Source organism: Tursiops truncatus, chromosome 20 (assembly GCF_011762595.2).
Source record: "Tursiops truncatus isolate mTurTru1 chromosome 20, mTurTru1.mat.Y, whole genome shotgun sequence".
NCBI classification, from domain to species: Eukaryota; Metazoa; Chordata; class Mammalia; order Artiodactyla; family Delphinidae; genus Tursiops; species Tursiops truncatus.
The window spans coordinates 14,766,331-14,783,656 of NC_047053.1; the positions used below are offsets into that span (position 1 = coordinate 14,766,331).

A 17,326-nucleotide genomic window follows, 5' to 3' on the forward strand; every position below is an offset into this window, starting at 1 on the left:
AAAAAAAAAAAAAAAAAATCCTTAAATATCATCTAAATAAGATATGGGTGAGACTTGCGGCAAAATTCCTCTCCAGCTATGAACCTGTGGAATCAGATTAATTATACACTTTAAAATACAATGGTAGGACAGGCATAGGCTAGACATTCCCATTCCAAAAGGGAGAAATAGAAAGGAAAGAAAAGATGACAGGGCCCAAGTAAGTCCAAAACTTACTGAGACAAATCCCATTAGATCTGAAGGCTCAAGAATAATCCTCTTTGGTTTGATATTGTGCCTTCTAAACCCAGTGGGGAAGTAGTCCTGCCTTCAGGACTCACTGGAGTGGTGGTGTCATCTCCAGGGATCACCTGAGCAGCCCTGCACTTCTGGCTCCCTTGGATTACCACCCATGCAGTGTTCGGCAAGGGCCCACCTACCTGGCACCTTTGAAACTGACGTGGAGGCAGCCTTGCCTGTCAGCCCTCGCACTCTCTGCATGTGGTGGGAGTAGCAACCTTGACGATCTCTGAATCTTTTGGGGGTACTCTTCCCTTTTCTTGGAGAATGTTCATGTTCACAACCTCCCTTCATTCTGTCTCATTTTCTGTTTCTGATCTTCAGTGAGATTCCATGGATGTTACAATGATGGAAGAATTGGCTGCTCTTTACAAAAAAAAAGAGTAATCTAGTAACAAGCACACTAAAATTAAGAATTCAAAGGTAATGAATTGAGAGTGAATATTGCTAGAAACCAAAATTAGTAAGTTAGAAACTAAACTTCACAGAATTAAAAAGTGAAAGTTAAAACACGTTTTAACCATTGTGTTAGCAAAGATTTAGATTATTAGTATCCAAAAAAATAGCATTTTCTGCCTTATAAATTGGTACAACCTTTTTAGAGTGTAAATTAGCAGTATCAATTAAAATTCAAAATATTCTGGATTTGGACCCAGAACTTCCACTTTTAGAAGTTAATCCAGAACAAAGAGATGGACCCAAGAGTATTTGTTGCAACATATTTTTTAAACTTGGAAACATCCCAAATGTTGATTAATAAAGAAATAACTAACCAATAATTCTATCGTGTATAGTACTCAAAACGTTTAATAAATGTTAATGTGTGGGAAAAAATTAGAAATTACCGTATGATCCAGCAATTCCCTTTCTGAGTATATACTCAAAATAACTAAAAGCAGGGTCTTGAGAAATTTGTGCACCCATGTTCATAGCAACGTTATTAGCCAAAGGGTAGAAGCAACCCAAGTATCCATAGACAGATAAATGGATAAACAAAATGTAATATATACATATAATGGAATATTATTCAGGCTTAAAAAAGTAGGAAATCCTGCAATTTATGATGAACCTTGAGGACATTATGCTAAGTGAAAAAAGGCAGTCCCGTAAGGATTACATATTGTATGATTCCACTTATATGAGGTACCTACTGTAGTCGAATTCTCAGAGATGGGAAGTAGAATGTTGGTTGCCAGGGGATAGGGGAGGATGGATAGGGAGTTATTTAATGGGTACAGAATTTCATTTTTAGAAGAGAAAAAAGTTCTAGAGATGGATAGTAGTGATAATTGAACAATGAACAACAGTGAATTACTTCATGCCTTGTACACTTAAAAATAGTTATTTAAGAGGGCAAATTTTATGTTATATATATTTTACTATAATTAAAAAACAAATGATCTACTCATGTCACACCAGCTCCTTTTCATGATATCTAATTCTGGCGCTGCTTTGTTGTTCCCAGGAGTTAAGCATTAAAAAAAATCATAATTGTTGGGCTTCCCTGGTGGCGCAGTGGTTGAGAGTCCGCCTGCCGATGCAGGGGTCACGGGTTCGTGCCCCGATCCAGGAAGATCCCACATGACGCGGAGCGGCTGGGCCCGTGAGCCATGGCCGCTGAGCCTGCGCGTCCGGAGCACAGGCTTCACAACGGGAGAGGCCACAACAGTGAGAGGCCCTTGTACCGCAAAACAAAAACAAAAACGTAATTGTAGAACTAAAAATCAGGTTGTGTATTATTACCTTTTTGATAAAAATATAAATGGATGAAATTCAGTTCCAGTCTTTTCCTTTTTTTTCTTTATAAATTTATTTATTTTTGGCTGCGTTGGGTCTTAGTTGCTGCACACAGGCTTTCTCTAGTTGTAGCGAGCGGGCTTTGTTGCAGTTTGCGGGCTTCTCATTGCAGTGGCTTCTCTTGTTGCAGAGTATGGGCTCTAGGCATGTGGGCTTCAGTAGTTGTGGCACGTGGGCTCAGTAGTTGTGGCTCGCGGGCTCTAGAGCACAGGCTCAGTAGTTGTGGCTGACGGGCTTAGTTGCTCCGTGGCATGTGGGATCTTCCTGGACCAGGGCTTGAACCCATGTCCCCTGCATTGGCAGGCAGATTCTTAACCACTGTGCCACCAGGCAAGTCCCTCCAGTCTTTTCTTTTGCATATTTATGAACTGATAGCTTTTCGTCTTCTTGTGTCATAACCCACTTTGCTGACTGGGGAACAGCCAGGAAGGTGACTATAAAACGAAACCATATAACACACCAATATTCAATCATGTTGATTTATAAATGGTTATCTCATATGAGTCAACCTAATAAAATTGCAAGATAATAAATAAAAGTGAGCAAAAGAAAGATGCCATTGAAATAAATCTTGAAATCCCAAGACATCTTTTTTAAGGTGACTAGTTGTGGAAGGAAACAAAGTACCTTAGATCTAAATTTAGAAAATATTTTAATTATAGTAGAATTCTCACATTTCTGTATATATCAACTCTAAGCTAAGAATTGTATAAAGTAAAGAGAAAGAATAACCTTTAGGAAATTGTCTTTTGGCTCAGCAATTTATAGTATTGTACAATAATATAGTTTCAAACATCTCAAAGAAATCCCACTCACCCCCCGTACTACTTTTTTTAGACAAATGAATGTTTAAGCCACTCAGAACAGTTTTTATGTTTTCTCCCTTCAACTCAAGCAACATGTATAATATTTGTTACTATTTTTAATTACTCTGAATGTGTAGTTATTTTTCACGTTTAGCCCTAAACCTCTCCTGTTTTAGAACGTAATTTCTTCCTCTTCAGTTTTTCATAGACATAAAGAATTACTTACCATCTACTGAAAAAGTTCTGCACCTTTGAAAACATGTTATTTTCTCTTAAGTACTTCAAACCTAACAATGAAAGTTTTGTTGCAGGTGGGGAAGAGAGAGAGCAAGTAGTGTGGGCCAGAGGAGTATCAGAAAATATCCTGGGAAGAGTTGGGTCTTGAACGAATGGGATTAGATAGGAGAACAGAAGAAGAGCATTCCAAATATAGGAGGATGGGGAGAGTGGGAGGATATCCCCAGAAGTCTGGAAATAGGTGCTAATGTGTTCCAGGGACAATAAGAAGACAATTGTCTATATCTTAAGAGCAGAGGAGTTTTGATTTGATAGATCTTTGTCTAGAAGAATGGCATGAATGCCAGAAAAGAGTCTGGCAGTGTTATGCAGTATGAGAGGAGGCAGGAAAATGACTCAGGAAGCTGTTGCAGGCAAATGGCTAGAGGTGGGCAATCACCTCCAACTGACAGCAGCATGAGGACAGGGACTGTGTCTTTTATCTCAGTATCCACAGCAATTAGCCTGTAGTTGCCACTCAGTAAGTGCTTGTTTAATGAATGAATGAATGAAAGAGAATAGAATATTGGTTGATATCTTTACTAGAAATGATATAGTTGAAAAAGAGAACTTCTGTGAACACATATGAAGAGTTCACCTTTGAACATGTGAAGCAACAGGGCAGTAGTCAAGTGGAAACAGCTTGAAGACAGCTGAAAGAAAACATGGAATCAGGGCATGTCTTTGTGTAAGATATAATTTCACAATGGTACTGTGTTACTAATGCATTCATTTTGTGGCCAACTCTTTCTTCCAGATCTCTCTTTGGTACTTCGTCAGGTTCTCTTGAGATATGACTTCATTTAATTTCAGCCTACTTAGTGAAATAATTTTTGTATGGATTTAAATATCATAATGACAGTAAATACTACATTGCCCATCTTTAGGCTGTGGAAGGAAAACAGATGTACTTCTACCTGAGTATATGTTCTAGTTAAAGAATTTGTTAACCTAGAGAATAAGAGTATTCTACTTAAAATTTTAAAAAAAAAGTGGTAAAGAGGAAAAGTCTGCTGTAAATATGAACTGATAATTTATCCTCATATGTATATTTTTAAATTTTGAAGCAATCTCATAGAAAAATTGCTGATACAGTACAAGGAACTTTTTTTTCAGAGCCATTTGATAGTAAGATGCCCCCCTCACCTCACTTTTCTATTTTAAGAAACAGAATGATGATATTAATATTTCATGGAGAGGCCTTTTATTGAACTTATAGCAGAATATATGTGTGTATGTGATTGATTGATTTACAAAAGTAGAGCTTTCCATGTATTTAAGAACCGTCTCTAACTGATGATAGTGAAGCTCTTCATCTTTTGCTTTTGGCCCTCCTGAAGTCTGAATCTCCACCTCCCACCATATGGGTTACTATTCTGATCCAGAGAACTTTCAGCTATTTATAAATATTTTGATGTGGCCACCAGGGGATGTAGTGAGCTATCCTCTCATCCTCTTGAGTTCTGCCACTGCATGGAGTAGCCCCTTTAAATTGGTAAGTGCACACTTTGAAAGGTTCTTTTCCTAGCCACTCAACAAGAGTAAGAATTTTCACTTCCCTGAAGTACTCTGTGTTTCTGAAGAATGTATTCACAGATTCTATTTTATATTTATCTGACATGTTCTGCTTCTGGTAGCTACAATAGGCATTCCTCTTAAATCTGACATGAAAAGCAAACTAATTATTGCAGACATAATGAAATTAGGTATATCTATTAAAGCTAGGTAAATAATTTTACTTGGTTTTTTTCTTTTAATAATTTTACTTTTCCCCCCCAGATGTTATTCTTCAGGGTATTAAAAAAAAAAAAACAGAAAGCAATTACCCCTCAATTCTTGACTTTGCCAAAGTAAGTTTTTGAAAAGTTGTTTTTTTATAGTATAAAACTCCAGAGACTAATAAAGTGTCAAATACCTATTACTGCTGGGAGAGGATTCTGGGAAGATAGTGGAGTAGGAAGCCCCAGGAATCTGGCTCTCTATCTCGACAACAAATTGACCTGGCAGAATCTGTCTGACTTAACTATTTTCGAACTCTGGAGTCTGTTGAAGGCCTGCAACTACTAGAGGAAGAACTGGAGGGTAAATTGTGGTCAATTTCAGCTCTTAGCTCTTAGTAGCTATCCATCCCTCCCCCTCAGCCACATGGTAGGCAGCTGTGCACATGTTCCTGGTGTAGCTTGCACAGGACTCATATAAGATGGGGTGGGCAAAAAAGACCCTGTCCTCCAGATATCAGGGATCTGTGATCTGATAGCTGAGTGCCACTTCTGATCATAGAGGTGCAGACAAAGGGGCAGGCAGCCAGTATTGCTGCATCTCTCCCCTTTGTTGCAAGCCCCTCTCCCTCATGCTGAAGTGACATCCAGGGATTTAAAGGGCTAGCACCCTTTTTTTCTCCCCCTTCACTTTTTGCCTTTCCACCTTTTGGGAGTCAGACATTAAAGACAGGACTTCAAAAGCAGCTCATATAGGGGGAAAATTAGACTATGTCCACATATGCCTAGGGAAAGGCTCAGAAAAGACCTGAGAAGACCTTAAGCTTATATCTCAGACTGATCCTTGGCACAGAGATGGCCTACAGCAATCAGAAAAACAAAAACAATAACAAAAAAATAGTAAACCCCGGGGAAGGTGGAGAATCTGATTTCCAAAGTTACCACATTATTAGATTCACACTAATACCACATTATTATTGTTCAACAAAAAAATCACAAGGCATACAAAAAAGAGTAAAGTATGACCCATTCAAAAGAAAAAAATAGCAGAAACCATCCCTGAAAAAGATCTAATGGCAGATATACTATACAAAGACTTTAAAACAACCATCTTAAAGATGTTCAAAGAACTAAAGGAAACCGTGAAGGAAGTTGTGAAAATGATGTGTGAACAAAATGGAAATGTCAATAAGGAGATAGAAAATCTAAAAAGAAACCAAAAAAGAGCTTCTGGAGCTGAAAAGTACAGTAACTAAAATTAAAAATTCACTGGATAGATTCAGAGGCAGATTTGAGCAGGCAAGAGAAAAGATCATCAGACTTGAAGATAGGACAATGGAAATTATCAAGTCTGAGGAATAGAAAGAAAAAGGACTGAATAAAAGCAAGCAGAACTTAAGGGACTTATGGGACATCCTCAAGAGGACCAACATATATATCATGGGAAACACGGAAGGATGAGAGAGAGCCAGAGCAAATATTTAAAGAAATAATGGCTAAAAACTTCCCAAACTTGGGTGTTCCCTGGTGGCCTAGTGGTTAGGATTCCAGGCTCTCACTGCAGTGGCCCAGGTTCAATCCCTGGTTCAGGAACTGAGATCCTGCAAGCCACGTGGCACAGCCAAAAATCAACAACAACAACAACAAAAACCTTCCCAAATTTGTTGAAAGACACTATAATATCAAAGAAGCTCAACAAACTCCAAGTAAGATGAACTCAAAGAGACACACACTGAGACACATTATAATAAAACTTTCAGAAGACAAAGACAAAGAAAGACTCTTGAAAGCATCAAGAAAGAAGTGCATCATCACATACAAGGGATCCCCAAGAAGAATATCAGCAGATTTCTCATCAGAAATCTGGAGGCCCAAATTTTTCTTATCAGAAACTTTGGAGGCCAAAAGACAATTGGCCAATGTATTCAAAGTTCTAAAAGAAAAAAACAGTCAACCAAGAATCCTATATTTGGCAAAACTGCCCTTCAAAAGAGAAAGAGAAGTTAAGATATTCCAGATAAATAAAAGCCAAGGGAGTTTATGACCACTAGACCTGCCCTGCAGGAAATGCCCAAGGGCTTCCTGCAAGGTAAAATGAAAGGACATCAGATAGTAACTCAAAGCCATATGGAGATACAAAGATCTCAGTAAAGGTAAATACATGGGCAATTATAAAAGCTAGTATTATTGTAACCTTGGTTTGTAACTGCACTTTTTGTTTTCTGCGTGATTTAAGAGACTAATACATTTAAACTAAAAATCCCCCAATGATTAGTGTAAAAGCTAGTGTTACTGTAACTCTGGTTTATAACTCCAAATCTTGTTTTATACATAATTTAAGAGAGTAATGCATTTAAAAGAATTATTAGTTTATGTTTTGGGACACAATGAATAATGGTGTTGTGACATCAGAAACTGAAAGGAGTGGAGACAGAGCTGTAAAGGAACAGAGTTTTTGTATGTTATTGAAGCTAAGCTGGTATAAGTTGAATTCAGAGTGTTAAAACTAGATTGTTAAGTGTAATTCCATGATAACCACGAAGAAATTAGCTATAGAACGTACACAAAAGGAAATGAGAAAGGAATTTAAACATTTCACTACAAAAACTCAACAAAACACAAAAGAAGAGAGTAATGCGGGAAATAAGGGACAAAAAAAGCTTTAAGGCATGTGTAAAATAAACAGCACAATGAGAGAAGCAAGTCCTTTCTTATCAGTAATTAAGTGTAAATGAGTCCATGAAACTCTTCAAACAAAAGACAGAGATTGACATAAGGGATAAAAAATACATGACCCAACTACAAGAGACTTATTTGAGATCCAGAGACACAATCAGGTTGAAAGTAAAAGGATGGAAAAAGATATTCTATGCAAACAGTAACCAGAAGAGAGCAGGGGTGACTGTACTAATTATCAGATAAAGTAGACTTCAAATCAAAAAGGTTACAAGAGACAAAGAGGGATGTTCTATATTAACAAAAGATTTGATGCAGCAAGAAAATATAACAGTTATAAACATTTATGCACTTAATGACAAACCATCAAAATGTATGAAGCAAAAACAGAATTGAAGGGAGAAATAGACAATTCTATAATAATAGTTGGAGACTTCATTACCACACTGAAAATAATGTATAGAACAATCAGACAAAAGATAAGTAAGGAAATAGAAGACTTAACACAATAAACCAACTAGATCTAACAGACATATACAGAACACTACCCAACAACAGTAGAATACACATTCTTCTCAAGTGCACATGGGACTTTTTCCAAGATGGACCATATGTTAGGCCGCAAATTAAGTCTCAATAGATTTTAAAAGATAGATCTCATACAGAGCGTCTTCTAAGATCACAATGGAATGCAGTTAGAAATCAGTAACAAAAGGAAAACGGGAAAATTCACAAAATTATGGAAATTAAACAACACACTTTTAAACAACCAGTGCATCAAAGAAGAAATTACAAGGGAAATTAGAAAATACTTAGAGTCAAATGAAAACGACACAGCATACCAAGATTTACAGGACACACACAGCAAGAGCAGTGCTAAGGGGGAAACTTATAGCTAAAAATTCTTACATTGAAAAATAAGAAGGATCTCAAATCAACAAACCAACCTTACACCTGAAGGAACTAGAAAAAGTAGAACAAACCAAACCCAAAGCTAACACAACAAAGGAAATAATAAAGATTAGAGCAGAGATAAATGAAGTAGAGACTAGAAAATCAATAGAGATAATTGATGAAACAGAAAGTTCATTCTTCAAAAGGATCAAAAAAACTGACAAATTCTGGTGCTAGATGGACTAAGAAAAAATGAGAGAAGACTAAAATTACTAAAATCAGGACTTCCCTGGCAGTCCAGCGGTTAAGACTCTGCGCTTCCAATGCAGGGGACGCGGGTTCTATCCCTGGTCAGGCAACTATGATCCCACATGCCACGTGGTCAAAAAATAAAATTAAAAAAAAAATTACTTGGGCTTCCCTGGTGGTGCAGTGGTTAAGAATCCACCTGCCAATTCAGGGGACATGGGTTCGAACCCTGGTCCGGGAAAATCCCACATGCCGCGGAGCAACTAAGCCCATGTGCCACAACTACTGAGCCTGCGCTCTAGAGCCTGCGAGCCACAACTGCTGAAGCCCATGCACCTAGAGTCCATGCTCTGCAACAAGAGAAGCCACCACAATGAGAAGACCGCTCACCGTAACAAAGAGTAGCCCCCGCTCACTGCAACTAGAGAAAGCCTGTGTGCAGCGACAAAGACCCAGCGCAGCCAAAAATAAATAAATAAATAAAATTAAATTATTAAAAAAATTTACTAAAATCAGCAATAAAAGTGGGGACATTACTACTGATTCCACAGAAATAAAAAGGATTATAGAAGTGTACTATGAACAATTGTACACCAACAAATTGGATAATCTAGATGAAATGGACAAATTCCTAGGTTGTCCTTAAAATTGATACTTTAAAAAAAAAACTGTATTAAGGAATAATTGACAAATATACAATAACATTTTATAGGTAAAGCTTGAGTCTTCAAACAGGAAGGTTAAAAATGTAAAATTATGCCTCTAGCAAAATAAAAAGTTCTCAGTAATTAACAATTATTTATGTATTAACTACTAAAACCAAGGAGACCTCTCCCTATAAGAACTAGATAGTGCTGTAAGTTATAAGATCTGACAATTAAATAACTGATAATAGCAATGAATTTTTTATTTTAACCACAATCCAATATGTTTCTGTACCTTTTTGAGTTAAAAGAAAACGTCTACTTTCAGTAATCACAAAGTGCTATGCAAATATTCTTTTTTAAGTTTAACCTTTTAAAAAGACATTGTCAATGAGCTGCAAGAGAGAGAGAAAGCCACAGGTACTACCATCATCTCCAGTGCTCTGTATGTGGGTACAATACCTCCATGGCACCCACATGACAATCCAGATGTACTTTTTCAGCCGTGTGTGTTGCAACTTCTTGCATCAGTCTGTCCATCCCATCAAGGTCCAAAAAACCCAGGCCAAAGACCCCAACCCAGGCCTCAGAGATTTTGAAGCCAATGTCATAAGGCTGCTGGACAAAACAATTATTGGTTTTCCAATGGAAGTAAACCAAATTAGTGCACCCTTTTATTATCAACTAGGCCTTTCTATGGTGAGTTAATAGAACACAACTACAGTGCCCATCACAGTAGAGGCTGTTACCTCCAAAGCCTTCTTTGCTTGGCTCTTTATGACCACAGCCCTGTGTGGAAACAGTTTGAGATTGATGTGTGAAATCTTCGAACTAAAGACTATGCAATGGGGATGCCTCCTAGAGGTGGCGAAGTATTTTTCTCATGTCTTATAGGCAAGGTCTTGAGACCTATTCAGCTCACAGATCCTAGATAAATCAAAAGTATTAGAGGGCTACTCCATAGATGTATAACCTTTGATGACTAACTAAATTGTGGCACTTGAGGGAGCACCTTCAACGTTTTCTTTCTTTATTTATGCAGACCATGTGAAAGGGGCCAACCCTGGGAAGGCTCTGGGCTTTGGGCTATCACTTTTTGCCAAGACCACCAAAAGAACCTTCCTGAGTGCTGAACTGGCCTTCAACCTTCAGGGCTGGGGGCAGCAGTGCTCCAGTGGATCTCGGCAGAAACTATGCCAACCAAGCTGCTGCTGGAAGGAGTCTAAACAGGCAGATGTGTAGATTCTACTAACTACAGCCTGATCCTAGAAGCTACTCATTGCTCCAAAGTCCTGCTAGCCCTGCTGTCTTCCCCTTACCATAGTTTTTGAGGCATTTGAAGAGCTTTTTCCAGATTATGTTTAAAATTTAAAAATAAAGCCACGTTGTGAAGAACTCAAGGGCAGAGATAACTTGTCTTGGCATTGGCTTTACTAATTCAGCAAGACCATCAAGTGATATAATCTCAGGATAAGGCCCTAGCTACAGAAAAAACAATGCAACCAAGGAAACCCAGGGAATGATTTTGAATGCATACATCCAGGACAGGAGAGCTACTATATTAGGGATTTTCTTTTCTTTTCATCATCAACAACAACAAATCAGAACATACAAATAAAAGACAACTATATATCCAAAAAAAGAAAATAGTTTCACTCACTCATGAAAAAGTGTACTTGCTGTTAATCCTACTTTAAAACTGTGTTGAATTTTGCAAGTCTGTTGTATATTAATTTGGTGAATAACATTAACATTGAAAAGTTCATAGTAATTTTCTCTAAGGAAGGACTTCATCATTTTTCACACTCTTGTTTGTCTCCCCTCATATGCCGTCGGCTCCCATGCATGCCTTGGTTTTACATTCCCAAGATCCAGGCCAAGCCCTGGCAACTAGTAGGCATGCATTACCTAATTGTTAAATTACTGAGCAAATGAATGATAAATATGAGTTGAAGCTAGGGAAGCTTGATAAAAAAATCCATCTTGTGTCTTTAAAAGTAATTCATGGCTGGATGATTAACTTTCTGTAGTGCTGGTACCTTCTCCAAAAATGATTTTCCCAAATGAATAAAAAGTATAATTAATTTCATTTTTTAAAAAAGTAGCCTACAAAAAAGAATCAAAGATTTGCCCATCCTTTTCCCTACTTCTCTATACTCCCACTGCAGTTCCCAAAATTAGAATCTACCTTCCTCCAGAAAATTTTCAGGAAACTTTAAAAAAGTAATAAATTTAATATACTTCCTTTCTTGTTCACTACAAGTTATTTGTTTTGGATGAAAGGATAAGAGGCTATTAGGAAAGGTTTATTCTGAACACTTAATATCAGAACTGCTGAGTTCAGTATAAGGTCAAGTTTTTATTTTCTTCTCTCCTTCTGATATTCTTGTGCTTATGGGTTTAAACAGTATGAACTGTAGGAACTCCTGAGATTCATGATTTTTCTTACCCTGAAGTATATCTACATATACATACCTATGTGTATCTACACACACAGGGTATACACACACACAAGTACATATTTCAGAGTAAGAAAAATTACAGATATGTATTTATGTATCACCTGTATGCGTTTGTGTTAAACATATTTTATAGGAAATAAACACTACAGAAAGATTTCCTATTATAACTCAAATGAACTCTCAAATTGCCGCCATCATCAAATTCTATATCACTTCAACATTCATATTTAATTATCTCAGAAGATGAGTAAAGCGTTTATTAGAACTGATGTGTTGAATATTAGTATTATTTGTAGACTATTAGTCTTTAGAAAAGATAGTTCAAAATGCTTGCTATACTTTCATCAGGTGATTAGAGAACAAGATTTCTGAAAACCAAAAGATTTCCCAAGTAAAAGTGAAAACTTACCCCAGCACAGCATCTGTTTTTCAAACTGTAATTTAACAGGAAATATATATAAATGTATATAAATTATAAGCATCAAATATTTTTTATTATACCTGTGTAATGGCAGAGAATTGGACTACATTATTTTTTCTATCTTCATTATAATAATATTTCTATGGATAAAAATTCACTTCTGCTTGAGCCTTCCTGTCTGTCTGTAAAATGAGGATAGCATCTGCCCATCTATCCTATAGGATTGTTGAAAATGCAAATAAAATTGTTTATAGGAAAGCTTAAATGAATATCAAGCACCAAGTATTAAGGCAAGATATAAAGTGATGTACTTTCACTAGTAATTTCTGTTCCATTTTAATTTCACAAACTCACAGCCTAATTTCTCTAACTCTGTACTATGACTGACACCGTTTACATCATATAATATTAAGATCATTTACTGAGGAAAAACAAGAAGAAAAATTGTCACACTTCATATACCAATAAAGTTCTTATTTAGTACAAGCCTAGTATTGAATTAGAAATGGGAGCTTCCCATCTCTGTGTCAGTAAGTCAAATCTGATTCCACCTGGATGATTACCTAAAGTCACAGCCATTGGATGCTATTTGTAAAACCCTGTTTAAAGGTACTGATCATCTTGCTTCATTCATCAATGAATATGTATTAAACACAGGCTCATCTGCTTGCTTCTCTGACTCACTGCTATTCCACCATCCTGAGGCAAAAAGATTGTATTAATAAACATAACTGGCAGACTATTCTGGTATTAATTATTCACTGAGAATTTCCCCAAGCCAAGGACCCATTTGGAGGAAGAAGAAAGGACCTGTTATGGATTACCTAAACCAACCCTAAAACAGCTGTTCTGCCGACACACCAAACAAAAGATCAGGAAATTTAGAAACTATTTAAAACACATAATTGGTTATGAGCCACCTTTGCTTATAATAATCCTTACTCTTCAGTGGAAAAATTCTCACCTCATGCTCTAACGGAACTCTCTGCTTCTCTTTCACAGCACTTCCAACACTGTTGTTACACATTGCTTGTCTGTTCTTGCCACTTAAACTGAGTGAGAGCAAAGACAATATCTTGTTCATGATTGTATCCTTAAATTCTGGCACATAGATGGTACTCACTAGTTTTCTGTAGAACCATACTTTCCACCCATTTTCAGGCTTTAGGAAAAGATACTTAGCCTCTTTGAGCCCATTTCATCAACTCTGTAACAGAAACAAGGATTTGAGATATAAAGGTTAAGTGCCTATCACAATAATAGGCACTCAACAAGTGGTAACTATTATTATTACTAATATTCCTTTTTATTATTATAAACTGAGCTCTTCTAAAAGTAGGATCATAATTTTATGTCCATAATAAACAAGTAAATCTTTACAGTATTTCAGAAACCTTCAGAATCACTATAGCCTAGTTCTTCATCCCCCCCAAAAAAAAAAAAAAAAAGGCAGTTGATACATTAAGGTTTTCAACTAAATTTAAGTATAACTGGCAGGCCAGTGTTTTTTTGTTTGTTTTGCAAAACTATTCCTCTTAACAGCTGGAACGTGTAATCAATGAAATCACTTTTAGTGTTCAACTGAGTTAAATGGTGATTGTCTTAGGTAGATTGGTATGTGAATTCTACAGAATACCAAATGACTTAATTTTAAGAAAACCAAACTCTAAGCTTTCTGTTAAAAGGATGATCTATAACATATATACGTTACATACACACTCTCTCTCTCACACACACACACACATACGTTTCTGCTGCGTCTTTAGCCACATAAAATATTTATAATTGTTACTCTGGGACAGGAAAATACAGGCCACGTAGAATATAGGAAAGGCATATTTGGGAAGATTACAAATAATTAGTTTAAAAATATGGTGCCAATAAGAAGTTCATGTGTGTTACTATTTTTAAGTTGGAGATTTTACCTGTGATTGAAAAGAGGAAATGGTTCTTATTTTTAAAAAAATAACCTGCTAGCCAGAAGTTGCATGTGAAATTCCAAGTCCCTTAACTGTGTGCGATAAGGTAACTATGCAGGAGCTCAATTTTCAGAATACCAGATTCCACCACGTAAAGCTCATTAACTGAATTACCTCCTAATCTCTCCTCACTCTAGGCTTTTATTTTTTACATACTGTAATTTATTTGGGGGTATATTAAACTCTTAATGCCGTGTAGCAGAAAATAAGCCTATGCAGATCTCTTCAGATGTCAAGCAGATGTCGAGAATGAGAAATTAAATTATCCTTCACACACACACACACACACACACACACACACACAGACAATTACATTTCTCTGCCATTCTAGAAATTTCTGGAAAATGACTTCTGAGCCAACTTGATATGGATCTTTAAGGTTCAAGTATGTGAACACATTTGTGGAAGGTTTTTAATCTGCAAAGCATTCTAATGGTCTTATTGGCATCTATACCTTTGGTAAAAATATTCCTGTTTCATGGAGTTTAGACTCTTTAAATATTGTATCCTTTATCAAGATTTATTATGACTATCATTTAATGTTTTAATTTGTCATAGGGTTAAATACAATGTTTTATCTCTCTCTATTGGCTTGTTTCCCTCATCTTATAAACATGGTCAGGTCTTTATCAGACTAAAAGAAATTAAAATATAATTTTAAAATACCATCCCATAACCTTGTTTTCACCTCAAACTACAAGTTGATTTTGATTTTTTGAAAGGACAGTCTGTATTTACTGCCTCCTTTGTCAACTCACATTCACTGTTTAACCCATGAAATCTGACTTTTTTTCCCCTCCAATACTCAAACTGCTGTTCTTGTTAAGACTGCCAGTGAATAATTTTTGATCCCCATCTTAAATGACACTATTGACCATTCTGCTCTGCAGTTCTCACCTCCTTTGGCTTTCTTATCATCATTCTTTGCTGGTTCTCCTTATACCCTCTGCCCATAGTATCCCAGTTGGTTTCACCAGCAATTCTTACCCTGTTCATCTCTTTTCTTTTTCTTTTTTTAACATCTTTATTGGAGTATAATTGCTTTACAGTGGTGTGTTAGTATCTGCTTTATAACAAAGTGAATCAGCTATACATATACATATATCTCCCCCCTCTTGTGTCTCCCTCCCACCCTCCCTATCCCACCCCTCTAGGTGGTCACAAAGCACGAGCTGATCTCCCTGTGCTATGTGGCTGCTTCCCACTAGCCATCTATTTTACATTTGGTTGTGTATATATGTCCATGCCACTCTCTCATTTCAACCCAGCTTAACCTTCCCACTCCCCATGTCCTCAAGTCCATTCTCTGCGTCTGCGTTTTTATTCCTGTCCTGACCCTAGGTTCTTCAGAACAATTTTTTTTTTTTTTTTAGATTCCATATATATGTGTTAGCATACGGTATTTGTTTTTCTCTTTCTGACTTAACTTCACTCTCTATGACAGACTCTAGGTCCATCCGCCTCACTACAAATAACTCAATTTCATTTCTTTTTATGGCTGGGTAATATTCCATTGTATATATGTGCCACATCTTCTTTATCCATTCATCTGTCGATGGACACTTAGGTTGCTTTCATGTCCTGGCTATTGTAAATAGAGCTGCAATGAACATTGTGGTACATGACTCTTTTTGAATTATGGTTTTCTCAGGGTATATGCCCAGTAGTGGTGTCGCTGGGTCCTATGGTAGTTCTATTCTTAGTTTTTTAAGGAACCTCCATACTGTTCTCCATAGTGTCTGTATCAATTTATATTCCCACCAACAGTGCAAGAGGGTTCCCTTTTCTCCACACCCTCTCTAGCATTTATTGTTTGTAGATTTTTTGATGATGGCCATTCTGACTGGTGTGAGGTGGTACCTCATTGTAGTTTTGATTTGCATTTCTCTAATGATCAGTGATATTGAGCCTCCTTTCATGTGTTTATTGGCAATCTGTATATATTCTTTGGAGAAATGTCTATTTAGGTCTTCTGCCCATTTTTGGATTGGGTTGGGTTTTTTTTGATATTGAGCTGCATGAGCTGCTTGTAAATTTTGGAGATTAATCCTTTGTCAATTGCTTCATCTGCAAATATTTTCTCCCATTCTGAGGGTTGTTTTCTCATCTTGTTCATGGTTTCCTTTGCTGTGCAAAAGCTTTTAAGTTTCATTAGGTCCCATTTGTTTATTTTTGTTTTTCTTTCCATTTCTCTAGGAGGTGGGGCAGAAAGGATCTTGCTGTGATTTATGTCATAGAGTGTTCTGCCTATGTTTTCCTCTAAGAGTTTGATAGTGTCTGGCCTTACATTGAGGTCTTTAATCCATTTTGAGTTTATTTTTGTATATGGTGTTAGGGAGTGTTCTAATTTCATTCTTTTACACGTAGCTGTCCAGTTTTCCCAGCACCAATTATTGAAGAGGCTTCAACAGCAATTTTTTTTTTTTTTTCGGTACGTGGGCCTCTCACTGTTGTGGCCTCTCCCGTTGCGGAGCGTAGGCTCCGGACGCACAGGCTCAGCGGCCATGGCTCACGGACCCAGCCACTCCGCGGCATGTGGGATCTTCCCAAACCAGGGCACGAACCCGTGTCCCCTGCATCGGCAGGCGGACTCTCAACCACTGCGCCACCAGGGACGCCCTTCAACAGCAATTTTTAAAGTAACTCTTCTCTTTTTAGGTTTTTCAAAAGCATCCAACTTTATTTTCATAGAAATGTTATTTCTGTATTCATACGTAATTGGTTTACATAATGTTTCATTAAATTATATAATTATGATTGCAATAGGAACCAACAGGTTTTTTTTTGGCGGGGGAGAAGGATTTGTTTCTGTCACTTTTCTTTTTTTTAACATCTTTATTGGAGTATAATTGCTTTACAGTGGTGTGTTAGTTTCTGCTGTATAACAAAGTGAACAGCTATACATAAACATATATCCCCATATCTCCTCCCTGTTGCATCTCCCCCCCACACCCTCCGTATCCCACCCCTCTAGGTGGACACAAAGACCCAAGCTGATCTCCCTGTGCTATGTGGCTTCTTCCCACTAGCTATCTGTTTTACATTTGGTAGTGTATATATGTCCATGCCACTCTCTCACTTCGTCCTAGCTTACCCTTCCCCCTTCCCGTGTCCTCAAGTCCATT

The 17,326-nt window shown here is 37.1% G+C and overlaps 1 protein-coding gene and 1 pseudogene across 2 annotated transcripts in view; both read left to right on the top strand.

The window, feature by feature from the left end:
• Positions 1 to 16,964, top strand: part of LOC141277290 (RNA 3'-terminal phosphate cyclase-like protein pseudogene) — a 120,094-nt pseudogene extending 103,130 nt beyond the window's left edge.
• The window catches only part of SSH2 (slingshot protein phosphatase 2), a 245,432-nt gene that overhangs the window by 103,338 nt on the left and 124,768 nt on the right, over positions 1 to 17,326 (top strand). The gene's annotated exons all lie outside the window — the stretch shown is intronic.